Source organism: Telmatherina bonti (genome assembly GCF_933228915.1).
Source record: "Telmatherina bonti genome assembly, chromosome: 8".
In the NCBI taxonomy this organism is placed as follows: Eukaryota; Metazoa; Chordata; class Actinopteri; order Atheriniformes; family Telmatherinidae; genus Telmatherina; species Telmatherina bonti.
In genome coordinates, this window is record NC_136626.1 from 42,002,157 (window position 1) to 42,019,931 (window position 17,775).

Here is a 17,775-nt window from a genome sequence, read left to right on the forward strand (position 1 = left end):
GCATGACCAGAGCTTTAAAACAAAGAAAGAGTGAAGAAAATGTGACCATTTATTGCAGAGTTATTCATTTTTTAATGTGGACAATTTTGGACACTGCACACTGGTAGGTTTACATGACATTCCCAGGTGTAGCTCTGGCCAGGAAGGTCCGATTTTAATAAATGAGACATTTTCTGAAAGGGCATGACCAGAGCTTTAAAACAAAGAAAGAGTGAAGAAAATGTGACCATTTATTGCAGAGTTATTCATTTTTTAATGTGGACAATTTTGGACACTGCACACAGGCAGGTTTACATGACATTCCCAGGTGTAGCTCTGGCCAGGAAGGTCCGATTTTAATAAATGAGACATTTTCTGAAAGGGCATGACCAGAGCTTTAAAACAAAGAAAGAGTGAAGAAAATGTGACCATTTATTGCAGAGTTATTCATTTTTTAATGTGGACAATTTTAAACACTGCACACAGGTAGGTTTACATGTCATTACCAGGTGTAGCTCTGGCCAGGAAGATCCGATTTTAATAAATGAACCATTTTCTGAACGGGCATGACCAACGCTTTAAAACAAAGAAAGAGTGAAGAAAATGTGACCATTTATTGCAGAGTTATTCATTTTTTAATGTGGACAATTTTGGACACTGCACACTGGTAGGTTTACATGACATTCCCAGGTGTAGCTCTGGCCAGGAAGGTCCGATTTTAATAAATGAGACATTTTCTGAAAGGGCATGACCAGAGCTTTAAAACAAAGAAAGAGTGAAGAAAATGTGACCATTTATTGCAGAGTTATTCATTTTTTAATGTGGACAATTTTGGACACTGCACACAGGCAGGTTTACATGACATTCCCAGGTGTAGCTCTGGCCAGGAAGGTCCGATTTTAATAAATGAGACATTTTCTGAAAGGGCATGACCAGAGCTTTAAAACAAAGAAAGAGTGAAGAAAATGTGACCATTTATTGCAGAGTTATTCATTTTTTAATGTGGACAATTTTGGAAACTGCACACAGGCAGGACATTCCCAGGTGTAGCTCTGGCCAGGAAGGTCCGATTTTAATAAATGAACCAATTTCTGAAAGGGCATGACCAGAGCTTTTAAACAAAGAAAGAGTGAAGAAAATGTGACCATTTATTGCAGAGTTATTCATTTTTTAATGTGGACAATTTTGGATACTACACACAGGTAGGTTTACATGACATTCCCAGGTGTAGCTCTGGCCAGGAAGGTCCGATTTTGATAAATGAACCATTTTCTGAAAGGGCATGACCAGAGCTTTAAAACAAAGAAAGAGTGAAGAAAATGTGACCATTTATTGCAGAGTTATTCATTTTTTAATGTGGACAATTTTGGACACTGCACACAGGTAGGTTTACATGACATTCCCAGGTGTAGCTCTGGCCAGGAAGGTCCGATTTTAATAAATGAACCATTTTCTGAAAGGGCATGACTAGAGCTTTAAAACAAAGAAAGAGTGAAGAAAATGTGACCATTTATTGCAGAGTTATTAATTTTTTAATGTGGACAATTTTGGACACTGCACACTGGTAGGTTTACATGACATTCCCAGGTGTAGCTCTGGCCAGGAAGGTCCGATTTTAATAAATGAGACATTTTCTGAAAGGGCATGACCAGAGCTTTAAAACAAAGAAAGAGTGAAGAAAATGTGACCATTTATTGCAGAGTTATTCCTTTTTTAATGTGGACAATTTTGGAAACTGCACACAGGCAGGTTTACATGACATTCCCAGGTGTAGCTCTGGCCAGGAAGGTCCGATTTTAATAAATGAACCAATTTCTGAAAGGGCATGACCAGAGCTTTAAAACAAAGAAGGAGTGAAGGAAATGTGACCATTTATTGCAGAGTTATTCATTTTTTAATGTGGACAATTTTAAACACTGCACACAGGTAGGTTTACATGACATTCCCAGGTGTAGCTCTGGCCAGGAAGGTCTGATTTTAATAAATGAGACATTTTCTGAAAGGGCATGACCAGAGCTTTAAAACAAAGAAAGAGTGAAGAAAATGTGACCATTTATTGCAGAGTTATTCATTTTTTAATGTGGACAAATTTGGACACTGCACACAGGTAGGTTTACATGACATTCCCAGGTGTAGCTCTGGCCAGGAAGGTCCGATTTTAATAAATGAACAATTTTCTGAAAGGGCATGACCAGAGCTTTAAAACAAAGAAAGAGTGAAGAAAATGTGACCATTTATTGCAGAGTTATTCATTTTTTAATGTGGACAATTTTGGACACTGCACACTGGTAGGTTTACATGACATTCCCAGGTGTAGCTCTGGCCAGGAAGGTCCGATTTTAATAAATGAGACATTTTCTGAAAGGGCATGACCAGAGCTTTAAAACAAAGAAAGAGTGAAGAAAATGTGACCATTTATTGCAGAGTTATTCATTTTTTAATGTGGACAATTTTGGACACTGCACACAGGCAGGTTTACATGACATTCCCAGGTGTAGCTCTGGCCAGGAAGGTCCGATTTTAATAAATGAGACATTTTCTGAAAGGGCATGACCAGAGCTTTAAAACAAAGAAAGAGTGAAGAAAATGTGACCATTTATTGCAGAGTTATTCATTTTTTAATGTGGACAATTTTAAACACTGCACACAGGTAGGTTTACATGTCATTACCAGGTGTAGCTCTGGCCAGGAAGATCCGATTTTAATAAATGAACCATTTTCTGAACGGGCATGACCAACGCTTTAAAACAAAGAAAGAGTGAAGAAAATGTGACCATTTATTGCAGAGTTATTCATTTTTTAATGTGGACAATTTTGGACACTGCACACTGGTAGGTTTACATGACATTCCCAGGTGTAGCTCTGGCCAGGAAGGTCCGATTTTAATAAATGAGACATTTTCTGAAAGGGCATGACCAGAGCTTTAAAACAAAGAAAGAGTGAAGAAAATGTGACCATTTATTGCAGAGTTATTCATTTTTTAATGTGGACAATTTTGGACACTGCACACAGGCAGGTTTACATGACATTCCCAGGTGTAGCTCTGGCCAGGAAGGTCCGATTTTAATAAATGAGACATTTTCTGAAAGGGCATGACCAGAGCTTTAAAACAAAGAAAGAGTGAAGAAAATGTGACCATTTATTGCAGAGTTATTCATTTTTTAATGTGGACAATTTTAAACACTGCACACAGGTAGGTTTACATGTCATTACCAGGTGTAGCTCTGGCCAGGAAGATCCGATTTTAATAAATGAACCATTTTCTGAACGGGCATGACCAACGCTTTAAAACAAAGAAAGAGTGAAGAAAATGTGACCATTTATTGCAGAGTTATTCATTTTTTAATGTGGACAATTTTGGAAACTGCACACAGGCAGGACATTCCCAGGTGTAGCTCTGGCCAGGAAGGTCCGATTTTGATAAATGAACCATTTTCTGAAAGGGCGTGACCAGAGCTTTAAAACAAAGAAAGAGTGAAGAAAATGTGACCATTTATTGCAGAGTTATTCATTTTTTAATGTGGACAATTTTGGACACTACACACAGGTAGGTTTACATGACATTCCCAGGTGTAGCTCTGGCCAGGAAGGTCCGATTTTGATAAATGAACCATTTTCTGAAAGGGCATGACCAGAGCTTTAAAACAAAGAAAGAGTGAAGAAAATGTGACCATTTATTGCAGAGTTATTCATTTTTTAATGTGGACAATTTTGGACACTGCACACTGGTAGGTTTACATGACATTCCCAGGTGTAGCTCTGGCCAGGAAGGTCCGATTTTAATAAATGAACCATTTTCTGAAAGGGCATGACCAGAGCTTTAAAACAAAGAAAGAGTGAAGAAAATGTGACCATTTATTGCAGAGTTATTCATTTTTTAATGTGGACAATTTTAAACACTGCACACAGGTAGGTTTACATGTCATTACCAGGTGTAGCTCTGGCCAGGAAGATCCGATTTTAATAAATGAACCATTTTCTGAACGGGCATGACCAACGCTTTAAAACAAAGAAAGAGTGAAGAAAATGTGACCATTTATTGCAGAGTTATTCATTTTTTAATGTGGACAATTTTGGAAACTGCACACAGGCAGGACATTCCCAGGTGTAGCTCTGGCCAGGAAGGTCTGATTTTAATAAATGAACCATTTTCTGAAAGGGCATGACCAGAGCTTTAAAACAAAGAAAGAGTGAAGAAAATGTGACCATTTATTGCAGAGTTATTCATTTTTTAATGTGGACAATTTTAAACACTGCACACAGGTAGGTTTACATGTCATTACCAGGTGTAGCTCTGGCCAGGAAGATCCGATTTTAATAAATGAACCATTTTCTGAACGGGCATGACCAACGCTTTAAAACAAAGAAAGAGTGAAGAAAATGTGACCATTTATTGCAGAGTTATTCATTTTTTAATGTGGACAATTTTGGACACTGCACACAGGCAGGTTTACATGACATTCCCAGGTGTAGCTCTGGCCAGGAAGATCCGATTTTAATAAATGAACCATTTTCTGAAAGGGCATGACCAGAGCTTTAAAACAAAGAAAGCGTGAAGAAAATGTGACCATTTATTGCAGAGTTATTCATTTTTTAATGTGGACAATTTTAAACACTGCACACAGGTAGGTTTACATGTCATTACCAGGTGTAGCTCTGGCCAGGAAGATCCGATTTTAATAAATGAACCATTTTCTGAACGGGCATGACCAACGCTTTAAAACAAAGAAAGAGTGAAGAAAATGTGACCATTTATTGCAGAGTTATTCATTTTTTAATGTGGACAATTTTGGACACTGCACACAGGTAGGTTTACATGACATTCCCAGGTGTAGCTCTGGCCAGGAAGGTCCGATTTTGATAAATGAACCATTTTCTGAAAGGGCATGACCAAAGCTTTAAAACAAAGAAAGAGTGAAGAAAATGTGACCATTTATTGCAGAGTTATTCATTTTTTAATGTGGACAATTTTGGACACTGCACACAGGTAGGTTTACATGACATTCCCAGGTGTAGCTCTGGCCAGGAAGGTCCGATTTTAATAAATGAGACATTTTCTGAAAGGGCATGACCAGAGCTTTAAAACAAAGAAAGAGTGAAGGAAATGTGACCATTTATTGCAGAGTTATTCATTTTTTAATGTGGACAATTTTGGACACTGCACACAGGTAGGTTTACATGACATTCCCAGGTGTAGCTCTGGCCAGGAAGGTCCGATTTTAATAAATGAGACATTTTCTGAAAGGGCATGACCAGAGCTTTAAAACAAAGAAAGAGTGAAGAAAATGTGACCATTTATTGCAGAGTTATTCATTTTTTAATGTGGACAATTTTGGACACTGCACACAGGTAGGTTTACATGACATTCCCAGGTGTAGCTCTGGCCAGGAAGGTCCGATTTTAATAAATGAGACATTTTCTGAAAGGGCATGACCAGAGCTTTAAAACAAAGAAAGAGTGAAGAAAATGTGACCATTTATTGCAGAGTTATTCATTTTTTAATGTGGACAATTTTGGACACTGCACACAGGTAGGTTTACATAACATTCCCAGGTGTAGCTCTGGCCAGGAAGGTCCGATTTTAATAAAGGAACCATTTTCTGAAAGGGCATGACCAGAGCTTTACAACAAAGAAAGAGTGGAGAAAATGTGACCTTGTATTGCAGAGTTATTCATTTTTTAATGTGGACAATTTTGGAAACTGCACACAGGCAGGACATTCCCAGGTGTAGCTCTGGCCAGGAAGGTCCGATTTTGATAAATGAACCATTTTCTGAAAGGGCATGACCAGAGCTTAAAAACAAAGAAAGAGTGAAGAAAATGTGACCATTTATTGCAGAGTTATTCATTTTTTAATGTGGACAATTTTGGACACTACACACAGGTAGGTTTACATGACATTCCCAGGTGTAGCTCTGGCCAGGAAGGTCCGATTTTGATAAATGAACCATTTTCTGAAAGGGCATGACCAGAGCTTTAAAACAAAGAAAGAGTGAAGAAAATGTGACCATTTATTGCAGAGTTATTCATTTTTTAATGTGGACAATTTTGGACACTGCACACAGGTAGGTTTACATGACATTCCCAGGTGTAGCTCTGGCCAGGAAGGTCCGATTTTGATAAATGAACCATTTTCTGAAAGGGCATGACCAGAGCTTTAAAACAAAGAAAGAGTGAAGAAAATGTGACCATTTATTGCAGAGTTATTCATTTTTTAATGTGGACAAATTTGGACACTGCACACTGGTAGGTTTACAGGACATTCCCAGGTGTAGCTCTGGCCAGGAAGGTCCGATTTTGATAAATGAACCATTTTCTGAAAGGGCATGACCAGAGCTTTAAAACAAAGAAAGAGTGAAGAAAATGTGACCATTTATTGCAGAGTTATTCATTTTTTAATGTGGACAAATTTGGACACTGCACACTGGTAGGTTTACAGGACATTCCCAGGTGTAGCTCTGGCCAGGAAGGTCCGATTTTAATAAATGAGACATTTTCTGAAAGGGCATGACCAGAGCTTTAAAACAAAGAAAGAGTGAAGAAAATGTGACCATTTATTGCAGAGTTATTCATTTTTTAATGTGGACAATTTTGGACACTGCACACAGGTAGGTTTACATGACATTCCCAGGTGTAGCTCTGGCCAGGAAGGTCCGATTTTAATAAATGAGACATTTTCTGAAAGGGCATGACCAGAGCTTTAAAACAAAGAAAGAGTGAAGAAAATGTGACCATTTATTGCAGAGTTATTCATTTTTTAATGTGGACAATTTTGGACACTGCACACAGGCAGGTTTACATGACATTCCCAGGTGTAGCTCTGGCCAGGAAGGTCCGATTTTAATAAATGAGACATTTTCTGAAAGGGCATGACCAGAGCTTTAAAACAAAGAAAGAGTGAAGAAAATGTGACCATTTATTGCAGAGTTATTCATTTTTTAATGTGGACAATTTTGGACACTGCACACAGGCAGGTTTACATGACATTCCCAGGTGTAGCTCTGGCCAGGAAGGTCCGATTTTAATAAATGAACCATTTTCTGAAAGGGCATGACCAGAGCTTTAAAACAAAGAAAGAGTGAAGAAAATGTGACCATTTATTGCAGAGTTATTCATTTTTTAATGTGGACAATTTTAAACACTGCACACAGGTAGGTTTACATGTCATTACCAGGTGTAGCTCTGGCCAGGAAGATCCGATTTTAATAAATGAACCATTTTCTGAACGGGCATGGCCAACGCTTTAAAACAAAGAAAGAGTGAAGAAAATGTGACCATTTATTGCAGAGTTATTCATTTTTTAATGTGGACAATTTTGGACACTGCACACAGGTAGGTTTACATAACATTCCCAGGTGTAGCTCTGGCCAGGAAGGTCCGATTTTAATAAAGGAACCATTTTCTGAAAGGGCATGACCAGAGCTTTACAACAAAGAAAGAGTGGAGAAAATGTGACCTTGTATTGCAGAGTTATTCATTTTTTAATGTGGACAATTTTGGAAACTGCACACAGGCAGGACATTCCCAGGTGTAGCTCTGGCCAGGAAGGTCCGATTTTGATAAATGAACCATTTTCTGAAAGGGCATGACCAGAGCTTAAAAACAAAGAAAGAGTGAAGAAAATGTGACCATTTATTGCAGAGTTATTCATTTTTTAATGTGGACAATTTTGGACACTACACACAGGTAGGTTTACATGACATTCCCAGGTGTAGCTCTGGCCAGGAAGGTCCGATTTTGATAAATGAACCATTTTCTGAAAGGGCATGACCAGAGCTTTAAAACAAAGAAAGAGTGAAGAAAATGTGACCATTTATTGCAGAGTTATTCATTTTTTAATGTGGACAATTTTGGACACTGCACACAGGTAGGTTTACATGACATTCCCAGGTGTAGCTCTGGCCAGGAAGGTCCGATTTTGATAAATGAACCATTTTCTGAAAGGGCATGACCAGAGCTTTAAAACAAAGAAAGAGTGAAGAAAATGTGACCATTTATTGCAGAGTTATTCATTTTTTAATGTGGACAAATTTGGACACTGCACACTGGTAGGTTTACAGGACATTCCCAGGTGTAGCTCTGGCCAGGAAGGTCCGATTTTGATAAATGAACCATTTTCTGAAAGGGCATGACCAGAGCTTTAAAACAAAGAAAGAGTGAAGAAAATGTGACCATTTATTGCAGAGTTATTCATTTTTTAATGTGGACAAATTTGGACACTGCACACTGGTAGGTTTACAGGACATTCCCAGGTGTAGCTCTGGCCAGGAAGGTCCGATTTTAATAAATGAGACATTTTCTGAAAGGGCATGACCAGAGCTTTAAAACAAAGAAAGAGTGAAGAAAATGTGACCATTTATTGCAGAGTTATTCATTTTTTAATGTGGACAATTTTGGACGCTACACACAGGTAGGTTTACATGACATTCCCAGGTGTAGCTCTGGCCAGAAAGGTCCGATTTTGATAAATGAACCATTTTCTGAAAGGGCATGACCAGAGCTTTAAAACAAAGAAAGAGTGAAGAAAATGTGACCATTTATTGCAGAGTTATTCATTTTTTAATGTGGACAATTTTAAACACTGCACACAGGTAGGTTTACATGTCATTACCAGGTGTAGCTCTGGCCAGGAAGATCCGATTTTAATAAATGAACCATTTTCTGAACGGGCATGACCAACGCTTTAAAACAAAGAAAGAGTGAAGAAAATGTGACCATTTATTGCAGAGTTATTCATTTTTTAATGTGGACAATTTTGGAAACTGCACACAGGCAGGACATTCCCAGGTGTAGCTCTGGCCAGGAAGGTCTGATTTTGATAAATGAACCATTTTCTGAAAGGGCATGACCAGAGCTTTAAAACAAAGAAAGAGTGAAGAAAATGTGACCATTTATTGCAGAGTTATTCATTTTTTAATGTGGACAATTTTGGACACTGCACACTGGCAGGTTTACATGACATTCCCAGGTGTAGCTCTGGCCAGGAAGGTCCGATTTTAATAAATGAGACATTTTCTGAAAGGGCATGACCAGAGCTTTAAAACAAAGAAAGAGTGAAGAAAATGTGACCATTTATTGCAGAGTTATTCATTTTTTAATGTGGACAATTTTAAACACTGCACACAGGTAGGTTTACATGTCATTACCAGGTGTAGCTCTGGCCAGGAAGATCCGATTTTAATAAATGAACCATTTTCTGAACGGGCATGACCAACGCTTTAAAACAAAGAAAGAGTGAAGAAAATGTGACCATTTATTGCAGAGTTATTCATTTTTTAATGTGGACAATTTTGGACACTGCACACAGGTAGGTTTACATAACATTCCCAGGTGTAGCTCTGGCCAGGAAGGTCCGATTTTAATAAAGGAACCATTTTCTGAAAGGGCATGACCAGAGCTTTACAACAAAGAAAGAGTGGAGAAAATGTGACCTTGTATTGCAGAGTTATTCATTTTTTAATGTGGACAATTTTGGAAACTGCACACAGGCAGGACATTCCCAGGTGTAGCTCTGGCCAGGAAGGTCCGATTTTGATAAATGAACCATTTTCTGAAAGGGCATGACCAGAGCTTAAAAACAAAGAAAGAGTGAAGAAAATGTGACCATTTATTGCAGAGTTATTCATTTTTTAATGTGGACAATTTTGGACACTACACACAGGTAGGTTTACATGACATTCCCAGGTGTAGCTCTGGCCAGGAAGGTCCGATTTTGATAAATGAACCATTTTCTGAAAGGGCATGACCAGAGCTTTAAAACAAAGAAAGAGTGAAGAAAATGTGACCATTTATTGCAGAGTTATTCATTTTTTAATGTGGACAATTTTGGACACTGCACACAGGTAGGTTTACATGACATTCCCAGGTGTAGCTCTGGCCAGGAAGGTCCGATTTTGATAAATGAACCATTTTCTGAAAGGGCATGACCAGAGCTTTAAAACAAAGAAAGAGTGAAGAAAATGTGACCATTTATTGCAGAGTTATTCATTTTTTAATGTGGACAAATTTGGACACTGCACACTGGTAGGTTTACAGGACATTCCCAGGTGTAGCTCTGGCCAGGAAGGTCCGATTTTGATAAATGAACCATTTTCTGAAAGGGCATGACCAGAGCTTTAAAACAAAGAAAGAGTGAAGAAAATGTGACCATTTATTGCAGAGTTATTCATTTTTTAATGTGGACAAATTTGGACACTGCACACTGGTAGGTTTACAGGACATTCCCAGGTGTAGCTCTGGCCAGGAAGGTCCGATTTTAATAAATGAGACATTTTCTGAAAGGGCATGACCAGAGCTTTAAAACAAAGAAAGAGTGAAGAAAATGTGACCATTTATTGCAGAGTTATTCATTTTTTAATGTGGACAATTTTGGACGCTACACACAGGTAGGTTTACATGACATTCCCAGGTGTAGCTCTGGCCAGGAAGGTCCGATTTTGATAAATGAACCATTTTCTGAAAGGGCATGACCAGAGCTTTAAAACAAAGAAAGAGTGAAGAAAATGTGACCATTTATTGCAGAGTTATTCATTTTTTAATGTGGACAATTTTGGACACTGCACACTGGTAGGTTTACATGACATTCCCAGGTGTAGCTCTGGCCAGGAAGGTCCGATTTTAATAAATGAACCATTTTCTGAAAGGGCATGACCAACGCTTTAAAACAAAGAAAGAGTGAAGAAAATGTGACCATTTATTGCAGAGTTATTCATTTTTTAATGTGGACAATTTTGGAAACTGCACACAGGCAGGACATTCCCAGGTGTAGCTCTGGCCAGGAAGGTCTGATTTTAATAAATGAACCATTTTCTGAAAGGGCATGACCAGAGCTTTAAAACAAAGAAAGAGTGAAGAAAATGTGACCATTTATTGCAGAGTTATTCATTTTTTAATGTGGACAATTTTAAACACTGCACACAGGTAGGTTTACATGTCATTACCAGGTGTAGCTCTGGCCAGGAAGATCCGATTTTAAAAAATGAACCATTTTCTGAACGGGCATGACCAACGCTTTAAAACAAAGAAAGAGTGAAGAAAATGTGACCATTTATTGCAGAGTTATTCATTTTTTAATGTGGACAATTTTGGAAACTGCACACAGGCAGGACATTCCCAGGTGTAGCTCTGGCCAGGAAGGTCTGATTTTAATAAATGAACCATTTTCTGAAAGGGCATGACCAGAGCTTTAAAACAAAGAAAGAGTGAAGAAAATGTGACCATTTATTGCAGAGTTATTCATTTTTTAATGTGGACAATTTTGGACACTGCACACTGGTAGGTTTACATGACATTCCCAGGTGTAGCTCTGGCCAGGAAGGTCCGATTTTAATAAATGAACCATTTTCTGAAAGGGCATGACCAGAGCTTTAAAACAAAGAAAGAGTGAAGAAAATGTGACCATTTATTGCAGAGTTATTCATTTTTTAATGTGGACAATTTTAAACACTGCACACAGGTAGGTTTACATGTCATTCCCAGGTGTAGCTCTGGCCAGGAAGATCCGATTTTAATAAATGAACCATTTTCTGAACGGGCATGACCAACGCTTTAAAACAAAGAAAGAGTGAAGAAAATGTGACCATTTATTGCAGAGTTATTCATTTTTTAATGTGGACAATTTTGGAAACTGCACACAGGCAGGACATTCCCAGGTGTAGCTCTGGCCAGGAAGGTCTGATTTTGATAAATGAACCATTTTCTGAAAGGGCATGACCAGAGCTTTAAAACAAAGAAAGAGTGAAGAAAATGTGACCATTTATTGCAGAGTTATTCATTTTTTAATGTGGACAATTTTAAACACTGCACACAGGTAGGTTTACATGTCATTACCAGGTGTAGCTCTGGCCAGGAAGATCCGATTTTAATAAATGAACCATTTTCTGAACGGGCATGACCAACGCTTTAAAACAAAGAAAGAGTGAAGAAAATGTGACCATTTATTGCAGAGTTATTCATTTTTTAATGTGGACAATTTTGGAAACTGCACACAGGCAGGACATTCCCAGGTGTAGCTCTGGCCAGGAAGATCCGATTTTAATAAATGAACCATTTTCTGAAAGGGCATGACCAGAGCTTTTAAACAAAGAAAGAGTGAAGAAAATGTGACCATTTATTGCAGAGTTATTCATTTTTTAATGTGGACAATTTTGGATACTACACACAGGTAGGTTTACATGACATTCCCAGGTGTAGCTCTGGCCAGGAAGGTCCGATTTTGATAAATGAACCATTTTCTGAAAGGGCATGACCAGAGCTTTAAAACAAAGAAAGAGTGAAGAAAATGTGACCATTTATTGCAGAGTTATTCATTTTTTAATGTGGACAATTTTGGACACTGCACACAGGCAGGTTTACATGACATTCCCAGGTGTAGCTCTGGCCAGGAAGGTCCGATTTTAATAAATGAGACATTTTCTGAAAGGGCATGACCAGAGCTTTAAAACAAAGAAAGAGTGAAGAAAATGTGACCATTTATTGCAGAGTTATTCATTTTTTAATGTGGACAATTTTGGACACTGCACACAGGCAGGTTTACATGTCATTACCAGGTGTAGCTCTGGCCAGGAAGATCCGATTTTAATAAATGAACCATTTTCTGAACGGGCATGACCAACGCTTTAAAACAAAGAAAGAGTGAAGAAAATGTGACCATTTATTGCAGAGTTATTCATTTTTTAATGTGGACAATTTTGGACACTGCACACTGGTAGGTTTACATGACATTCCCAGGTGTAGCTCTGGCCAGGAAGGTCCGATTTTAATAAATGAGACATTTTCTGAAAGGGCATGACCAGAGCTTTAAAACAAAGAAAGAGTGAAGAAAATGTGACCATTTATTGCAGAGTTATTCATTTTTTAATGTGGACAATTTTAAACACTGCACACAGGTAGGTTTACATGTCATTACCAGGTGTAGCTCTGGCCAGGAAGATCCGATTTTAATAAATGAACCATTTTCTGAACGGGCATGACCAACGCTTTAAAACAAAGAAAGAGTGAAGAAAATGTGACCATTTATTGCAGAGTTATTCATTTTTTAATGTGGACAATTTTGGAAACTGCACACAGGCAGGACATTCCCAGGTGTAGCTCTGGCCAGGAAGATCCGATTTTAATAAATGAACCATTTTCTGAAAGGGCATGACCAGAGCTTTAAAACAAAGAAAGAGTGAAGAAAATGTGACCATTTATTGCAGAGTTATTCATTTTTTAATGTGGACAATTTTGGATACTACACACAGGTAGGTTTACATGACATTCCCAGGTGTAGCTCTGGCCAGGAAGGTCCGATTTTAATAAATGAGACATTTTCTGAAAGGGCATGACCAGAGCTTTAAAACAAAGAAAGAGTGAAGAAAATGTGACCATTTATTGCAGAGTTATTCATTTTTTAATGTGGACAATTTTGGACACTGCACACAGGCAGGTTTACATGACATTCCCAGGTGTAGCTCTGGCCAGGAAGGTCCGATTTTAATAAATGAGACATTTTCTGAAAGGGCATGACCAGAGCTTTAAAACAAAGAAAGAGTGAAGAAAATGTGACCATTTATTGCAGAGTTATTCATTTTTTAATGTGGACAATTTTGGACACTGCACACAGGCAGGTTTACATGACATTCCCAGGTGTAGCTCTGGCCAGGAAGGTCCGATTTTAATAAATGAGACATTTTCTGAAAGGGCATGACCAGAGCTTTAAAACAAAGAAAGAGTGAAGAAAATGTGACCATTTATTGCAGAGTTATTCATTTTTTAATGTGGACAATTTTGGACACTGCACACAGGCAGGTTTACATGACATTCCCAGGTGTAGCTCTGGCCAGGAAGGTCCGATTTTAATAAATGAACCATTTTCTGAAAGGGCATGACCAGAGCTTTAAAACAAAGAAAGAGTGAAGAAAATGTGACCATTTATTGCAGAGTTATTCATTTTTTAATGTGGACAATTTTAAACACTGCACACAGGTAGGTTTACATGTCATTACCAGGTGTAGCTCTGGCCAGGAAGATCCGATTTTAATAAATGAACCATTTTCTGAACGGGCATGGCCAACGCTTTAAAACAAAGAAAGAGTGAAGAAAATGTGACCATTTATTGCAGAGTTATTCATTTTTTAATGTGGACAATTTTGGACACTGCACACAGGCAGGTTTACATGACATTCCCAGGTGTAGCTCTGGCCAGGAAGGTCCGATTTTAATAAATGAACCATTTTCTGAAAGGGCATGACCAGAGCTTTAAAACAAAGAAAGAGTGAAGAAAATGTGACCATTTATTGCAGAGTTATTCATTTTTTAATGTGGACAATTTTAAACACTGCACACAGGTAGGTTTACATGTCATTACCAGGTGTAGCTCTGGCCAGGAAGATCCGATTTTAATAAATGAACCATTTTCTGAACGGGCATGGCCAACGCTTTAAAACAAAGAAAGAGTGAAGAAAATGTGACCATTTATTGCAGAGTTATTCATTTTTTAATGTGGACAATTTTGGACACTGCACACAGGCAGGTTTACATGACATTCCCAGGTGTAGCTCTGGCCAGGAAGATCCGATTTTAATAAATGAACCATTTTCTGAACGGGCATGGCCAACGCTTTAAAACAAAGAAAGAGTGAAGAAAATGTGACCATTTATTGCAGAGTTATTCATTTTTTAATGTGGACAATTTTGGACACTGCACACAGGCAGGTTTACATGACATTCCCAGGTGTAGCTCTGGCCAGGAAGGTCCGATTTTAATAAATGAACCATTTTCTGAAAGGGCATGACCAGAGCTTTAAAACAAAGAAAGAGTGAAGAAAATGTGACCATTTATTGCAGAGTTATTCATTTTTTAATGTGGACAATTTTAAACACTGCACACAGGTAGGTTTACATGTCATTACCAGGTGTAGCTCTGGCCAGGAAGATCCGATTTTAATAAATGAACCATTTTCTGAACGGGCATGGCCAACGCTTTAAAACAAAGAAAGAGTGAAGAAAATGTGACCATTTATTGCAGAGTTATTCATTTTTTAATGTGGACAATTTTGGACACTGCACACAGGCAGGTTTACATGACATTCCCAGGTGTAGCTCTGGCCAGGAAGGTCCGATTTTAATAAATGAGACATTTTCTGAAAGGGCATGACCAGAGCTTTAAAACAAAGAAAGAGTGAAGAAAATGTGACCATTTATTGCAGAGTTATTCATTTTTTAATGTGGACAATTTTGGACACTGCACACAGGCAGGTTTACATGACATTCCCAGGTGTAGCTCTGGCCAGGAAGGTCCGATTTTAATAAATGAGACATTTTCTGAAAGGGCATGACCAGAGCTTTAAAACAAAGAAAGAGTGAAGAAAATGTGACCATTTATTGCAGAGTTATTCATTTTTTAATGTGGACAATTTTGGACACTGCACACAGGCAGGTTTACATGACATTCCCAGGTGTAGCTCTGGCCAGGAAGGTCCGATTTTAATAAATGAGACATTTTCTGAAAGGGCATGACCAGAGCTTTAAAACAAAGAAAGAGTGAAGAAAATGTGACCATTTATTGCAGAGTTATTCATTTTTTAATGTGGACAATTTTGGACACTGCACACAGGCAGGTTTACATGACATTCCCAGGTGTAGCTCTGGCCAGGAAGGTCCGATTTTAATAAATGAGACATTTTCTGAAAGGGCATGACCAGAGCTTTAAAACAAAGAAAGAGTGAAGAAAATGTGACCATTTATTGCAGAGTTATTCATTTTTTAATGTGGACAATTTTAAACACTGCACACAGGTAGGTTTACATGTCATTACCAGGTGTAGCTCTGGCCAGGAAGATCCGATTTTAATAAATGAACCATTTTCTGAACGGGCATGACCAACGCTTTAAAACAAAGAAAGAGTGAAGAAAATGTGACCATTTATTGCAGAGTTATTCATTTTTTAATGTGGACAATTTTGGACACTGCACACTGGTAGGTTTACATGACATTCCCAGGTGTAGCTCTGGCCAGGAAGGTCCGATTTTAATAAATGAGACATTTTCTGAAAGGGCATGACCAGAGCTTTAAAACAAAGAAAGAGTGAAGAAAATGTGACCATTTATTGCAGAGTTATTCATTTTTTAATGTGGACAATTTTAAACACTGCACACAGGTAGGTTTACATGTCATTACCAGGTGTAGCTCTGGCCAGGAAGATCCGATTTTAATAAATGAACCATTTTCTGAACGGGCATGACCAACGCTTTAAAACAAAGAAAGAGTGAAGAAAATGTGACCATTTATTGCAGAGTTATTCATTTTTTAATGTGGACAATTTTGGAAACTGCACACAGGCAGGACATTCCCAGGTGTAGCTCTGGCCAGGAAGGTCCGATTTTGATAAATGAACCATTTTCTGAAAGGGCGTGACCAGAGCTTTAAAACAAAGAAAGAGTGAAGAAAATGTGACCATTTATTGCAGAGTTATTCATTTTTTAATGTGGACAATTTTAAACACTGCACACAGGTAGGTTTACATGTCATTACCAGGTGTAGCTCTGGCCAGGAAGATCCGATTTTAATAAATGAACCATTTTCTGAACGGGCATGACCAACGCTTTAAAACAAAGAAAGAGTGAAGAAAATGTGACCATTTATTGCAGAGTTATTCATTTTTTAATGTGGACAATTTTGGACACTGCACACTGGTAGGTTTACATGACATTCCCAGGTGTAGCTCTGGCCAGGAAGGTCCGATTTTAATAAATGAGACATTTTCTGAAAGGGCGTGACCAGAGCTTTAAAACAAAGAAAGAGTGAAGAAAATGTGACCATTTATTGCAGAGTTATTCATTTTTTAATGTGGACAATTTTGGAAACTGCACACAGGCAGGACATTCCCAGGTGTAGCTCTGGCCAGGAAGGTCCGATTTTGATAAATGAACCATTTTCTGAAAGGGCGTGACCAGAGCTTTAAAACAAAGAAAGAGTGAAGAAAATGTGACCATTTATTGCAGAGTTATTCATTTTTTAATGTGGACAATTTTGGAAACTGCACACAGGCAGGACATTCCCAGGTGTAGCTCTGGCCAGGAAGGTCCGATTTTAATAAATGAACCATTTTCTGAACGGGCATGGCCAACGCTTTAAAACAAAGAAAGAGTGAAGAAAATGTGACCATTTATTGCAGAGTTATTCATTTTTTAATGTGGACAATTTTGGACACTGCACACAGGCAGGTTTACATGACATTCCCAGGTGTAGCTCTGGCCAGGAAGGTCCGATTTTAATAAATGAGACATTTTCTGAAAGGGCATGACCAGAGCTTTAAAACAAAGAAAGAGTGAAGAAAATGTGACCATTTATTGCAGAGTTATTCATTTTTTAATGTGGACAATTTTGGACACTGCACACAGGCAGGTTTACATGACATTCCCAGGTGTAGCTCTGGCCAGGAAGGTCCGATTTTAATAAATGAGACATTTTCTGAAAGGGCATGACCAGAGCTTTAAAACAAAGAAAGAGTGAAGAAAATGTGACCATTTATTGCAGAGTTATTCATTTTTTAATGTGGACAATTTTAAACACTGCACACAGGTAGGTTTACATGTCATTACCAGGTGTAGCTCTGGCCAGGAAGATCCGATTTTAATAAATGAACCATTTTCTGAACGGGCATGACCAACGCTTTAAAACAAAGAAAGAGTGAAGAAAATGTGACCATTTATTGCAGAGTTATTCATTTTTTAATGTGGACAATTTTGGAAACTGCACACAGGCAGGACATTCCCAGGTGTAGCTCTGGCCAGGAAGGTCCGATTTTAATAAATGA